This window comes from Bufo bufo, chromosome 8, assembly GCF_905171765.1.
Source record: "Bufo bufo chromosome 8, aBufBuf1.1, whole genome shotgun sequence".
NCBI classification, from domain to species: domain Eukaryota; kingdom Metazoa; phylum Chordata; class Amphibia; order Anura; family Bufonidae; genus Bufo; species Bufo bufo.
The window spans coordinates 63,687,371-63,704,273 of record NC_053396.1 but is presented as its reverse complement, the minus strand read 5'-3'; positions in this window follow the sequence as shown (position 1 = coordinate 63,704,273).

Sequence of the window (16,903 nt, the reverse complement as noted above, 5' to 3'; positions counted from 1 at the left end):
GCCACCAGTTTGGCCATATTTCAGAGCTGCAACATCACTGGAGTGCCCAAAAGCACAAGGTGTGCAATACTCAGAGACATGGCCAAGGTAAGAAAGGCTGAAAGACGACCACCACTGAACAAGACACACAAGCTGAAACGTCAAGACTGGGCCAAGAAATATCTCAAGACTGATTTTTCTAAGGTTTTATGGACTGATGAAATGAGAGTGAGTCTTGATGGGCCAGATAGATGGGCCCGTGGCTGGATTGGTAAAGGGCAGAGAGCTCCAGTCCGACTCAGACGCCAGCAAGGTGGAGGTGGAGTACTGGTTTGGGCTGGTATCATCAAAGATGAGCTTGTGGGGCCTTTTCGGGTTGAGGATGGAGTCAAGCTCAACTCCCAGTCCTACTGCCAGTTTCTGGAAGACACCTTCTTCAAGCAGTGGTACAGGAAGAAGTCTGCATCCTTCAAGAAAAACATGATTTTCATGCAGGACAATGCTCCATCACACGCGTCCAAGTACTCCACAGCGTGGCTGGCAAGAAAGGGTATAAAAGAAGAAAATCTAATGACATGGCCTCCTTGTTCACCTGATCTGAACCCCATTGAGAACCTGTGGTCCATCATCAAATGTGAGATTTACAAGGAGGGAAAACAGTACACCTCTCTGAACAGTGTCTGGGAGGCTGTGGTTGCCGCTGCACGCAATGTTGATGGTGAACAGATCAAAACACTGACAGAATCCATGGATGGCAGGCTTTTGAGTGTCCTTGCAAAGAAAGGTGGCTATATTGGTCACTGATTTGTTTTTGTTTTGTTTTTGAATGTCAGAAATGTATATTTGTGAATGTTGAGATTATATATTGGTTTCACTGGTAAAAATAAATAATTGAAATGGGTATATATTTGTTTTTTGTTAAGTTGCCTAATAATTATGCACAGTAATAGTCACCTGCACACACAGATATCCCCCTAAAATAGCTAAAACTAAAAACAAACTAAAAACTACTTCCAAAAATATTCAGCTTTGATATTAATGAGTTTTTTTGGGTTCATTGAGAACATGGTTGTTGTTCAATAATAAAATTAATCCTCAAAAATACAACTTGCCTAATAATTCTGCACTCCCTGTATAGTAGATCAGTATAGCACCCCACAATATACAGCACCCCAAAGTATAAAGTAAAGCAATATAGCACGCCACAATATACAGCACCCCACAGTATACAGTAGAGCAGTATAGCACCCCACAATATACAGCACACGACAGTATACAATAGAGCAGTATAGCAATCCACAATATACAGCACCCCACAATATACAGTAGAGCAGTATAGCACTCCACACTATACAGCACACAACAGTATACAGTAGAGCAGTATAGCACTCCACACTATACAGCACACAACAGTATACAGTAGAGCAGTATAGCACCCCACAATATATAGCACCCCACAGTATACAGTAGAGCTGTATAGCACTCCACAATATACAGAAGAGCAGTAGAGCGCTCCACAGTATAGAGTACCCCACAGTATACAGTACCCCACAGTATACAGCACTCCACAGTATACAGTAGAGCAGTATAGCACTCCACAATATACAGCACCCCACAGTATACAGCACCCCACAGTATACAGTAGAGCAGTATAGCACTCCACAATATACAGCACCCCACAGTATACAGTAGAGCAGTATAACACTCCACAGTATACAGCACTCCACAGTATACAGTACCCCATAGTATACAGCACCCCACAGTATACAGTATACAATAGAGCAGTATAGCACCCCACACTATACAGCACCCCACAGTATACAGTAACCAACAATATACAGCCCCCCACAGTATACAGCACACCACAGTATACAGCAGCTTACAGTATATTATCATAACAGCCCATGTCACCTATTCCTGATGTAATCTTCACACAAAAAAAGTTACACAGTTGAGGCAAACTTTTCCTGCAGCAACACTCATGGTAAAAAGAAAGGACCTTTGATTACCTTATAGCCATGTGACCAGTAATATCACTATGTTAATGGTCACATGGTGATGATGTCATCTAAGGTCTTTTCTCCTAAGAGTATCACAGCTCTCACTCTCTCACAGTTCACTGCCTGGAATGCCCGCACACAGCAGGCAGGCATGGCAGCACCCCCCTGTGTAGCTGACAGCCTGACACCCGGGGCGGTCCGCTTCCCTTCCCTTCCACTAGGCACACCACTCGATATCATTAAATTTGTGGGCAGTGGACTGTTGGGCTCAAGAGGCAGCTGCCTTGGGCCTCCCAGGAGCAACTGGACCCGGGGCAGCTGCCCCTTTTGCCACGCGTTAAAGACGGCCCTGGATGTCACACATACCGTGAGGAGCAAATGCTTGTATGTCCTGGTGTGTGCAATTGGATGTGGGATTTTTGTTTTATTTGAACTCCTGAGAGGCCATTTTTCACCAATGTACCTATTTTTAATGGCAATTTAAACGGGTGCACTCTTGTATAAGCGGTGGTTAAAAACCGACCCTTTCATTTTAATGGGGTCCGTCTGGCCATGAAAACGGCCAAAAATATGTCTATGAAAAGTAAGTTCAATCTACCCCCATTGTGTTTGTGCGGCTCTTATACATGAGTGTAATTTAACTCCCACCACACCGGACAGCTGAGTCAACACACTGAATTTGAATTAAAAACCTAAAATGTCACATTCCTGCTATAAATGTGCAGCTGTCATGAGTACATCCTGTCAACTATACAACCATTTCATTAAAACACCCCCCCAATACATTTTCCTGCAGGTCCACAAGCGTACATTAGATTGAAACTTGAAGTGGGTTATGATCATAGCACAGGACGACAGCTGTTACCTGAAACTCACGGTCCATACAGCCTAACATCAAACTTTTAATTTCCTACAAGACCCCCACACATGAGTTTCAGGTAGCAACTGTGACAACCTTAGAGGTGTTAATTTTCTCGGGATCTGTCTATAGCAGACTTAACACAAAAACTATTGGTATAGTTTCAACAGCTGAGGCAAACACTATGCAGTATCTATCCATATTTTTATAGCATCTCTTTTCAGGAAACAAAATGATTGTGATTGGCTGTATCCCCGCCAACACCTATTGCATATGCTAATGGTAAGAAAAATGGCTTACTATAAGTTTTATATCAAATGATAAGCTTTACATATCACTTTATAAGTCCTTATCAAATTATAAGCTTTTATTAACACTTTATATCCCGTTTATAACATTTTTATACAGTTTTATACTACTTTTATGTCATTTTGTGATTTGATATCACTTTGATATCATTTTGATATGCCTTTTATATATTGGCCTGCCTGGTCATGTCCAAAAGACGTATACTACACGGCCGGGTGTCTTTTAATTCTAAAAGCAACGATAAAAAATCAAGGATGACAAAATTTTCATCATTTTAAAAAGTTTTATTAATTTTTATTTATTTACAACACGTCAACTTACATTTTTAACAACCACTTAGAGGCCGACAAGTTTGTGTGTAATTACAACAGCGTATACATAATTGTTTCATGCGCTTTGCTACAAAGGAGTGCACAACACGATCATTCTAAATCTAAAATCACTTGTACACATTTTTAATACACTTTCAAAAGGTATTCCTTTAGCTATACAATGTAAGATATAGATGCAGTAATGGCAGCAGACCGAACTAGCGACGTCCTGGATTTTTCTGTTTAGATACCTTATAGTCTTAGAATTTATGTATAAAAATTTAATAAATTCAGCAGGAAATAGCGCACTCGACGGCGATAATCCATAACTATCAACAAATATAGATATGTCGTCAGGCTGTAATATAATTAAAATCCAGTGTCGCCCCCCGCTTATACGAATTGTCCGTATTTACAATGTAGGCCACCGGGTGGTCGATGATTTTATTTTTAGGTAAAAGCACAACACAATCATTTTTTTTAAAATCACTCGTAAACATTTTTAATACACTTTCAAAAGGTATTCCTTTAGCTATACAATGTAAGATATAGATGCAGTAATGGCCGCAGACCGAACTAGCAACGTCCTGGACTTGTCTGTTTGGATACCTTATAGTCTTAGAATTTTTGTATAAAATTTTTATAAATTCAGCAGGAAATAGCTCGCTCGACGGAGATAATCCATAACTATTAAAAAATATAGATACGTCATCAGGCTATAATATAAATAAAAATCCAGTGTCGTCCCCACTTATACGAATTGTCCGTATTTACAATGTAGGCCGCCAGGCGGTCGATGATTTTATTTTTAGGTAATAAATCGCACGGAAATACACCTTTAAATATGCAAAGGGCGTGAAAGTCGGTTTTAATAACACGTGTAATTTCATAATTATTCATTTTTATTGAGAAGCATATAAAACTTCCCTTCTATTATTTATTTCAATAATGTTTTCATGAACTGAATACACAATCATGTTAATAGTGTTTACAATTCAGCTCTGAGATTTCCGCTTTTTACTAGCGAGAAATGACCGCCGGGTTCTTGATCCGACGATAAATAAAAAGCCAACAATGTGTAGCCATTCAAAAATTCGGACCGGTGCGCGGATAAAGTATTGTCAGCCTTATGCTTTCCCGAAAATATGCACGAGCGACATATATTCTCGAACCGCTGATTCGTCTTGGAAATTAGGTTGAAACGGTTTTGCGGGTATCTGTTGCCCCCGTGCAAATATAAGGCCGCATAATTCACATTATAACGGTTGAAGCACAAGAATTTCTTTGGTAATGACCTGAAAATTACCTGAAAATTCTTTGGTAATGACCGTGAACGTTAGACAGTTTTTTTCTTACAAAACGCGTTATCACTAAGTGATGGTTTCTATGTGTTTCAAAGCATGTCCCTGAACGACAAAGCACCAGGGATATCGGGCACCGAATATTATCGTCCTGATCAACGCAATCCGACTGGTGACACGCTTTGCAAAACTGTATACAGCCGTGTTGGTGTTTATTGTTTTATACAGAGCAGCACCGGACGCATAAATATTTGGCTCCGATAAAAGCTTTTAGATTTTTAATGCCGTAATAATGATTTTCATGATGCATTATATAAACCGTCTTTTCTTTAGTGGTATTGCCTGTATGATAATAATGCCGCTGGCCCCTATTGTGATACAAAACTTAAATTGTTATGTTTAAATATTTTTCAAACTCAACAATTCTCTAAAAGATACCAAACGCCCTTCGGGTATTTGTAAATCGCGATGCAGTTGTTGGGCTTTCGCTAACAACACGGCGTCGCTCAAAGCGGCCCCCCTCCAAAATAGCGTAAAAACTAGCGGCCAGGCAAACGTTATCGTAATTGTTAAAGTTGTATAAATGTTGTTTTTTTGCGTTCAATAATACGGCTATACGCTACGCCACCCAAACGACTTCAGGCACCACCGCGACGGTCCATGACAATGATGACGACTAGTTTAAGTGAATTACCGGCTATAAACTCTGCGTTGCTCTGTAAAGTGTTAGCGATCTTGTTCAAAAATGTTTCGGCGCTAAATTCATCTCTAGAATATCTATTCGAAACAAACATCTCGGCATCGTCTAAGCACAGTTGGTTCTAATCACACGGCTCGGCTGCCTGTAAAACTCTATCTAACAAAGATTGTATAGCTGCGTGTATAGCATGAAGAGCATCGACAAATGAACGAATGGCTTCGAGGTTAGCGAATCTAAAATGTTCTGTGTACACGGTACTGTTAAAATTCACTAAGTCGCGCTGTTGATGGAATACACGTTCTAGATAAGCGGTTCTAACGTTCACGTACAGTTACAAACTCAACAATGGTAAAACTGTATTTAACAGTTTAAAACACCTTGTACCGGACTACTCACGCAACTCCGATCCCGAGACGCAGAAAACAATAGGTATCGAGCAAAACTGAATTTTCAGAAACAGAAAATGTTTGACCGTAGAGACAAGACCGTTACGTAAAACGCAAAAGTGTGTCTACACAAAGAGACGTCTGACTGGCGACTTTACAACACTACCTTTCGGCTATTAAGCATGGCGGCTCAATTTCAACACCGTTTTTCATGTATTTTAGCAGGCCCCTCAAATTCCGGAAAGAGTTGTTTGTGAAACGTTTGTTAACCACCTCAGCCCCCATGGCTTAAACACCCTGAAAGACCAGGCCACTTTTTACACTTCTGACCTACACTACTTTCACCATTTATTGCTCGGCCATGCAACTTACCACCCAAATGAATTTTACCTCCTTTTCTTCTCACTAATAGAGCTTTCATTTGGTGGTATTTCATTGCTGCTGACATTTTTACTTTTTTTGTTATTAATCAAAATTTAACGATTTTTTTGCAAAAAAATGACATTTTTCACTTTCAGTTGTAAAATTTTGCAAAAAAAACGAGATCCATATATAAATTTTGCTCTAAATTTATTGTTCTACATGTCTTTGATAAAAAAAAAATGTTTGGGTAAAAAAAAAAATGGTTTGGGTAAAAGTTATAGCGTTTACAAACTATGGTACAAAAATGTGAATTTCCGCTTTTTGAAGCAGCTCTGACTTTCTGAGCACCTGTCATGTTTCCTGAGGTTCTACAATGGCCAGACAGTACAAACACCCCACAAATGACCCCATTTCGGAAAGTAGACACCCTAAGGTATTCGCTGATGGGCATAGTGAGTTCATAGAACTTTTTATTTTTTGTCACAAGTTAGCGGAAAATGATGATTTTTTTTTATTTTTTTATTTTTCTTACAAAGTCTCATATTCCACTAACTTGTGACAAAAAATAAAAACTTCCATGAACTCACTATGCCCATCAGCGAATACCTTGGGGTGTCTTCTTTCCAAAATGGGGTCACTTGTGGGGTAGTTATACTGCCCTGGCATTCTAGGGGCCCAAATGTGTGGTAAGGAGTTTGAAATCAAATTCTGTAAAAAATGGCTGGTGAAATCCGAAAGGTGCTCTTTGGCATATGGGCCCCTTTGCCCACCTAGGCTGCAAAAAAGTGTCACACATGTGGTATCTCCGTATTCAGGAGAAGTTGGGGAATGTGTTTTGGGGTGTCATTTTACATATACCCATGCTGGGTGAGAGAAATATCTTGGCAAAAGACAACTTTGTATAAAAAAATGGTAAAAGTTGTCTTTTGCCAAGATATTTCTCTCACCCAGCATGGGTATATGTAAAATGACACCCCAAAACACATTCCCCAACTTCTCCTGAATACGGAGATACCAGATGTGTGACACTTTTTTGCAGCCTAGGTGGGCAAAGGGGCCCATATTCCAAAGAGCACCTTTCAGATTTCACTGGTCATTTTTTACAGAATTTGATTTCAAACTCCTTACCACACATTTGGTCCCCTAGAATGCCAGGGCAGTATAAATACCCCACAAGTGACCCCATTTTGGAAAGAAGACACCCCAAGGTATTCGCTGATGGGCATAGTGAGTTCATGGAAGTTTTTATTTTTTGTCACAAGTTTGTGGAATATGAGACTTTGTAAGAAAAAAAAAAAAGAAAAAAAAATCATCATTTTCCACTAACTTGTGACAAAAAATAAAAAATTCTAGGAACTCGCCATGCCCCTCACGGAATACCTTGGGGTGTCTTCTTTCCAAAATGGGGTCACTTGTGGGGTAGTTATACTGCCCTGGCATTTTCCAGGGGCCCTAATGTGTGGTAAGTAGGTAAATGACCTGTGAAATCCTAAAGGTGCTCTTTGGAATATGGGCCCCTTTGCCCACCTAGGCTGCAAAAAAGTGTCACACATGTGGTATCGCCGTATTCAGGAGAAGTTGGGGAATGTGTTTTGGGGTGTCATTTTACATATACCCATGCTGGGTGAGAGAAATATCTTGGCAAAAGACAACTTTTCCCATTTTTTTTATACAAAGTTGGCATTTGACCAAGATATTTCTCTCACCCAGCATGGGTATATGTAAAATGACACCCCAAAACACATTCCCCAACTTCTCCTGAGTACGGCGATACCAGATGTGTGACACTTTTTTGCAGCCTAGATGCGCAAAGGTGCCCAAATTCCTTTTAGGAGGGCATTTTTAGACATTTGGATACCAGACTTCTTCTCACGCTTTGGGGCCCCTAGAATGCCAGGGCAGTATAAATACCCCACATGTGACCCCATTTTGTAAAGAAGACACCCCAAGGTATTCAATGAGGGGCATGGCGAGTTCATAGAATTTATTTTTTTTTTGGCACAAGTTAGTGGAAATTGATTTTTTTTTTTTTTCTCACAAAGTCTCCCTTTCCGCTAACTTGGGACAAAAATTTCAATCTTTCATGGACTCAATATGCCCCTCACGGAATACCTGGGGGTGTCTTCTTTCCGAAATGGGGTCACATGTGGGGTATTTATACTGCCCTGGCATTCTAGGGGCCCTAAAGCGTGAGAAGAAGTCTGGAATATAAATGTCAAAAAATTTTTACGCATTTGGATTCCGTGAGGGGTATGGTGAGTTCATGTGAGATTTAATTTTTTGACACAAGTTAGTGGAATATGAGACTTTGTAAGAAAAAAAATATATAATTCCGCTAACTTGCCAAAAAAATGTCTGAATGGAGCCTTATTAGAGGGTGATCAATGACAGGGGGGTGATCAATGACAGGGGAGGTGATCAATGACAGGGGGGGTGATCAATGACAGGGGGGGTGATCAATGACAGGGGGGTGATCAGAGAGTCTATATGGGGTGATCACCCCCCTGTCATTGATCACCCCCCTGTAAGGCTCCATTCAGATGTCCGTATGTGTTTTGCGGATCCGATCCATGTATCCGTGGATCCGTAAAAATCATACGGACATCTGAATGCAGCATGACAGGGGGGGGGGTGATCAATGACAGGGGGGTGATCAGGGAGTCTATATGGGGTGATCACCCCCCCTGGAAGGCTCCAGGGAGACGCCTGTATGTGTTTTGCGGATCCGATCCATCTATCAGTGGATCCGTAAAAATCATGCGGACATCTGAATGGAGCTTTACAGGGGGTTGATCAATGACAGGGGTGTAATCAATGACAGGGGGGTGATCAGGGAGTCTATATGGGGTGATAACCACAGTCATTGATCACGCCCCTGTAAGGCTTCATTCAGACGTCCGTATGCGTTTTGCGGATCCGATCCATCTATCAGTGGATCCGTAAAAATCATGCGGACATCTGAATGGAGCTTTACAGGGGGTTGATCAATGATAGGGGTGTAATCAATGACAGGGGGGTGATCAGGGAGTCTATATGGGGTGATAACCACAGTCATTGATCACGCCCCTGTAAGGCTTCATTCAGACGTCCGTATGCGTTTTGCGGATCCGATCCATCTATCAGTGGATCCGTAAAAATCATGCGGACATCTGAATGGAGCTTTACAGGGGGTTGATCAATGACAGGGGGGTAATCAATGACAGGGGGGTGATCAGGGAGTCTATATGGGGTGATCAGGGGTGATCAGGGGCTAATAAGGGGTTAATAAGTGACGGGGGGGGTGTAGTGTAGTGTAGTGGTGCTTGGTGCTACTTTACTGAGCTACCTGTGTCCTCTGGTGGTCGATCCAAACAAAGGGGACCACCAGAGGACCAGGTAGCAGGTATATTAGACGCTGTTATCAAAACAGCGTCTAATATACCTGTTAGGGGTTAAAAAAATCACATCTCCAGCCTGCCAGCGAACGATCGCCGCTGGCAGGCTGGAGATCAACTCTCTTACCTTCCGTTCCTGTGAGCGCGCGCGTTCACAGGAAATCTCGCGTCTCGCGAGATGACGTGTATATGCGTGACTCTGCGCAGCGCTGCCACCTCCGGAACGCGATCCTGCGTTAGGCGGTCCGGAGGTGGTAAATACAAGCAGATACGTTAATGGCGCACAAACCTGATAACGTCATTTGGTTTTACGCTTGTTGGCAGAAATTGCACGATGATCTAACCCGTTTGTTTACAAATATCAGGTTTGTCGAGGGAATACCGCAAAATTTTACAGCCGCTGATCTATTCCGGCCAGACAAGGTAAATTTGGCAGTCGTTGATGATTTAATGGAGGCGGCTTGTGAAAATCTTGAGATGCAAAACGCATTCACCAAATACGTACACCACAGAACCTTGAGCATTATGTATCGCGTTCAAAATATTTTTTGTCAGGGTAAGAAAAGCCGAACCATAAATTTAAACACTAAATACATGGTCCTTTTTATGAACCCTCGTAATAAATTATATTATTACGTTGGCGCGGCAAATGTACCCCGGTAAAACACTTTTCTTTTTAGAAGCTTTTGAAGATGCTACACTTTTGAATGTATATAAAATGTATTTGTATATAATGCATTATAATGTTTTTATTTGTTTTACATACATTTTTTTACTTTGAATGTATATAAAATGTGTTTGTACGTAACGTCTTGTAATGTTTTTATTAGCTTTACATAAACTGTATTTAAATAAAATGTAACCCGCTTTATTCTTTTTACAATAAATCCACTATCTTGATTAGTTAAAATTGCGTGAACAGTTGGGTTGCATTGTTTGATAGACGCTGCTTAAAAACGTTGCTAAAATGACGGGATATTTTGCGAAAACAGTACTACACGCCGAAAGCTGCCGGCTCTTATGGCGGCGTAGAGCCCTTATTCAGAGAAATAGGAAAATTTGTTTGCATATCTAACCATGAGAATCTTTTTCTGGGGAACATACCGAGAACAGTAATACTAACGTTTGTGGACAACGAGTAATTTTCAGGTCATTACCAAAGAAATTCTTGTGCTTCAACCGTTATAATGTGAATTATGCGGCCTTATATTTGGACGGGTCAACAGATACCCGCAAAACCGTTTCAACCAAATTTCCAAGACGAATCAGCGGTTCGATATATATGTCTCTCGTGCATATTTTCGGGAAAGCATAAGGCTGACAACGCATTATCCGCGGACCGGTCCGAAATTTTGAATGGCTACACATTGTTCGCTTTTTATTTATCGCTGGATCAAGAACCCGGCGGTCATTTCTCGCTAGTAAAAAGCGGAAATCTCAGAGCTGAATTGTAAACACTATTAACATGATTGTGTATTCAGTTCATGAAAACATTATTGAAATAAATAATAGAAGGGAAGTTTTATATGCTTCTCAATAAAAATGAATAATTATGAAATTACACGTGTTATTAAAACCGACTTTCACGCCCTTTGCATATTTAAAGGTGTATTTCCGTGCGATTTATTACCTAAAAATAAAATCATCGACCGCCTGGCGGCCTACATTGTAAATACGGACAATTCGTATAAGTGGGGGCAACACTGGATTTTAATTATATTACAGCCTGACGACGTATCTATATTTTTTGATAGTTATGGATTATTGCCGTCGCGTGAGCTATTTCCTGCTGAATTTATAATATTTTTATACAAAAATTCTAAGACTATAAGGTATCTAAACAGACAAATCCAGGATGTCGCTAGTTCGGTCTGCTGCCATTACTGCATCTATATCTTACATTGTATAGCTAAAGGAATACCTTTTGAAAGTGTATTAAAAATGTTAATGAGGGATTTTAGATTTAGAATGATCATTTTGTGCGCTCCTTTGTATCGAAGCACATGAAACAATTATGTATACGCTGTTGTAATTACACACAAACTTTTCGGCCTCTAAGTGGTTGTTAAAAATGTAAGTTGACGGGTTGTAAATAAATAAAAATTTATAAAACTTTTTAAAATGATTAAAATTTTGTCATCCTTGATTTTTTATCATTGCTATTATAATTAAAAGACACCCGGCCGTGTAGTATATGTCTTTTGGACATGACCGGGCATGTTAATATATAAAAGGCATATCAAAATGATATCAAAGTGATATCAAATCACAAAATTACATAAAAGTGGTATAAAATGTTATAAATGGGAAATAAAGTGTTAATAAAAGTTTATCATTTGATAAGGACTTATAAAGTGATATGTAAAGCTTATCATTTGATATAAATTTTATATTAAGCCATTTTTCTTACCATTAGCATATGCAATAGGTGTTGGCGGTGATACAGCCAATCACAATCATTTTGTTTCCTGAAAAGAGATGCTATAAAAATATGGATAGATACTGCATAGTTGAAGGAAAATAAGTAAGCAGGCACACTCTAATTTGGGTCAATATATTAATTTATTTATATATATGATGGATGTAGGATATATTAAAATTGGTCGATAAAATGAGGCAAAGGTGTGGTATATAGTATGAAAAAAAACGTATTGGGGAATAAAATACAGCTAACTGTCCTTTTAGGTAGGTAAAGAGTAATGGATGTCGATATTAAATGGTCACCAGCTGGTATTTAGGAATATTGAGGTAAAAACATATAAAAAGAATACTACGGACCAGCGACGTATTGGGTACACCCGTCTGTGCACTTGTAACTAGGGTACATCGGTATCTATCAGTAACATCACAAGAAAATATATAAAATACCCATACCAACATGATATACACAGATAAACCTATACAAAACAATATCCACACCTACATAGCAAGTACCCCTCTATGCTGCATACTACATTTTACACAATTAGCACCTTCCTCTGTTGCACCATATCTACCCCTGTTTTTGCTAAATTGTACATATTCCCACTTCATCTAAACATATAGGGATGACAAACCCTGACATCCAGTGGGTCATTTACCCTACGGACCAGTGACAGAAAGGGCAAACCCTACTATATACTAATTACCAGGAACCTTCAACAATACAGTATAGACAGGAACAAAAAATCCTTGTCCTCAATCTATACAAAATTATCAATGATGAAATAGCATCCATCCTTGATGTTGTTATGTTATATAACACTCACCCTCTTGGAAACACACAGGGATAATAAATCCAAATAGTCGCTGGGTCTTTATACTACGGACCAGCGACATATTAGGTACATCCGTCTGTGCACTTACAACCAGGGAACATCAAGATCTACCAGCAACACCACAAGAAAATATAAAAAATATATATATGTGTACATATATATATATATATATACACATATATATATATATATATATACATAGACACACAGATAAACCTATACAGTACAATATCTACACCTATATAGCAAGCACCTCTCTATGCTACATACTGCACTTTACACAGTACCTTCCTCTGCTACACTATATCTACCATTCTCTTGTTAAATTGTGCACTTTCCCTCCTCACTCAAATGTATAGGGATGACAAACCCTGACATCCATTAGGTCCTTTACCCTGCGGACCAGTGATAGAAAGGGCAAACCTTACTATACATTAATTACCAGGAACCTTCAATAAATACAATATAGATAGAGAAAAATCCAAATCCACTAAATACGGACCAAGGATCTTATATTGCGCCACACAGACTGACCCACTGGCTGTATGTAGGCCCTAAAGCAATGAATGCACATCACTGTCTATATGTAGGCCCCTAAGCAATGAACCTATAATTATTATCATTACCCCATGCACCAAAGAACAGAATCACAATACCTAGCATAATAGATTAAAGCAATAATCTATCTCAATTAATCACACTTTTTTATCCCTTCCAGAATTTTTCACTTATTTATTCACCTACTCATTGTACTCATTCAATTTCCTTTTTCCACACTTTTACCTGCGTAATAAACTAAATGTGCCAAACTGGAATCTACCATACTAGATTCCAATAAGACAATCAGAACAAAATATATGCAATGAAAAAGTTAATTAGCTCATAAATGAGTTAATTGCCTCTGCCCTATAAATACTCCAGTATTCACTACAATCCTCCACTAACTGATGAAGGGAGAGACTCCCGAAACGCGTTTAACCACCTCAGCCCCCAGTGCTTAAACACCCTGAAAGACCAGGCCACTTTTTACACTTCTGACCTACACTACTTTCACCATTTATTGCTCGGTCATGCAACTTACCACCCAAATGAATTTTACCTCCTTTTCTTCTCACTAATAGAGCTTTCATTTGGTGGTATTTCATTGCTGCTGACATTTTTACTTTTTTTGTTATTAATCGAAATTTAACGATTTTTTTGCAAAAAAATGACATTTTTCACTTTCAGTTGTAAAATTTTGCAAAAAAAACGACATCCATATAGAAATTTTGCTCTAAATTTATAGTTCTACATGTCTTTGATAAAAAAAAAATGTTTGGGTAAAAAAAAAATGGTTTGGGTAAAAGTTATAGCGTTTACAAACTATGGTACAAAAATGTGAATTTCCGCTTTTTGAAGCAGCTCTGATTTTCTGAGCACCTGTCATGTTTCCTGAGGTTCTATAATGCCCAGACAGTACAAACACCCCACAAATGACCCCATTTCTGAAAGTACACACACTAAGGTATTCACTGATGGGCATAGTGAGTTCATAGAACTTTTTATTTTTTGTCACAAGTTAGCGGAAAATTATGATTTTTTTTTTTTTTTTTTTTTTTTCTTACAAAGTCTCATATTCCACTAACTTGTGACAAAAAATAAAAAGTTCTATGAACTCACTATGCCCATCAGCGAATACCTTGGGGTCTCTTCTTTCCAAAATGGGGTCACTTGTGGGGAAGTTATACTGCCCTGGCATTCTAGGGGCCCAAATGTGTGGTAAGGAGTTTGAAATCAAATTCTGTAAAAAATGACCAGTGAAATCCGAAAGGTGCTCTTTGGAATATGGGCCCCTTTGCCCACCTAGGCTGCAAAAAAGTGTCACACATCTGGTATCTCCGTACTCAGGAGAAGGTGGGGAATGTGTTTTGGGGTGTCATTTTATATATACCCATGCTGGGTGAGAGAAATATCTTGGCAAAAGACAACTTTTCCCATTTTTTTATACAAAGTTGTCATTTGACCAAGATATTTATCTCACCCAGCATGGGTATATGTAAAAAGACACCCCAAAACACATTCCTCAACTTCTCCTGAGTACGGGGATACCAGATGTGTGACACTTTTTTGCAGCCTAGGTGGGCAAAGGGGCCCATATTCCAAAGAGCACCTTTCGGATTTCACTCCTCATTTTTTCCTGAATTTGATTTCAAACTCCTTACCACACATTTGGGCCCCTAGAATACCAGGGCAGTATAACTACCCCACAAGTGACCCCATTTTGGAAAGAAGACACCCCAAGGTATTCCGTGAGGGGCATGGCGAGTTCCTAGAATTTTTTATTTTTTGTCACAAGTTAGTGGAAAATGATGATTTTTTTTTTTATTTTTTTTTTTCATACAAAGTCTCATATTCCACAAACTTGTGACAAAAAATAAAAACTTCCATGAACTCACTATGCCCATCAGCGAATACCTTGGGGTCTCTTCTTTCCAAAATGGGGTCACTTGTGGGGTAGTTATACTGCCCTGGCATTCTAGGGGCCCAAATGTGTGGTAAGTAGGTAAATGACCTGTGAAATCCGAAAGGTGCTCTTTGGAATGTGGGCCCCTTTGCCCACCTAGGCTGCAAAAAAGTGTCACACATCTGGTATCTCTGTATTCAGGAGAAGTTGAGGAATGTGTTTTGGGGTGTCTTTTTACATATACCCATGCTGGGTGAGATAAATATCTTGGTCAAATGCCAACTTTGTATAAAAAAATGGGAAAAGTTGTCTTTTGCCAAGATATTTCTCTCACCCAGCATGGGTATATGTAAAATGACACCCCAAAACACATTCCCCAACTTCTCCCGATTACGGAGATACCAGATGTGTGACACTTTTTTGCAGCCTAGGTGGGCAAAGGGGCCCATATTCAAAAGAGCACCTTTCGGATTTCACAGGTCATTTTTTACAGAATTTGATTTCAAACTCCTTACCACACATTTGGGCCCCTAGAATGCCAGGGCAGTATAACTACCCCACAAGTGACCCCATTTTGGAAAGAAGAGACCCCAAGGTATTCGCTGATGGGCATAGTGAGTTCATGGAACTTTTTATTTTTTGTCACAAGTTAGTGGAATATGAGACTTTGTATGAAAAAAAAAAAAAAAAAAAATCATCATTTTCCACTAACTTGTGACAAAAAATAAAAAATTCTAGGAACTCGCCATGCCCCTCACGGAATACCTTGGGGTGTCTTCTTTCCAAAATGGGGTCACTTGTGGGGTAGTTATACTGCCCTGGCATTTTCCAGGGGCCCTAATGTGTGGTAAGTAGGTAAATGACCTGTGAAATCCTAAAGGTGCTCTTTGGAATATGGGCCCCTTTGCCCACCTAGGCTGCAAAAAAGTGTCACACATGTGGTATCGCCGTATTCAGGAGAAGTTGGGGAATGTGTTTTGGGGTGTCATTTTACATATACCCATGCTGGGTGAGAGAAATATCTTGGCAAAAGACAACTTTTCCCATTTTTTTATACAAAGTTGGCATTTGACCAAGATATTTCTCTCACCCAGCATGGGTATATGTAAAATGACACCCCAAAACACATTCCCCAACTTCTCCAGAGTACGGCGATACCAGATGTGTGACACTTTTTTGCAGCCTAGATGCGCAAAGGTGCCCAAATTCCTTTTAGGAGGGCATTTTTAGACATTTGGATACCAGACTTCTTCTCACGCTTTGGGGCCCCTAGAATGCCAGAGCAGTATAAATACCCCACATGTGACCCCATTTTGGAAAGAAGACACCCCAAGGTATTCAATGAGGGGCATGGCGAGTTCATAGAAAATTTTTTTTTTTGGCACAAGTTAGCGGAAATTGATATTTTTAATTTTTTTCTCACAAAGTCTCCCGTTCCGCTAACTTGGGACAAAAATTTCAATCTTTCATGGACTCAATATGCCCCTCACGGAATACCTGGGGGTGTCTTCTTTCCGAAATGGGGTCACATGTGGGGTATTTATACTGCCCTGGCATTCTAGGGGCCCTAAAGCGTGAGAAGAAGTCTGGAATATAAATGTCTAAAAAATTTTACGCATTT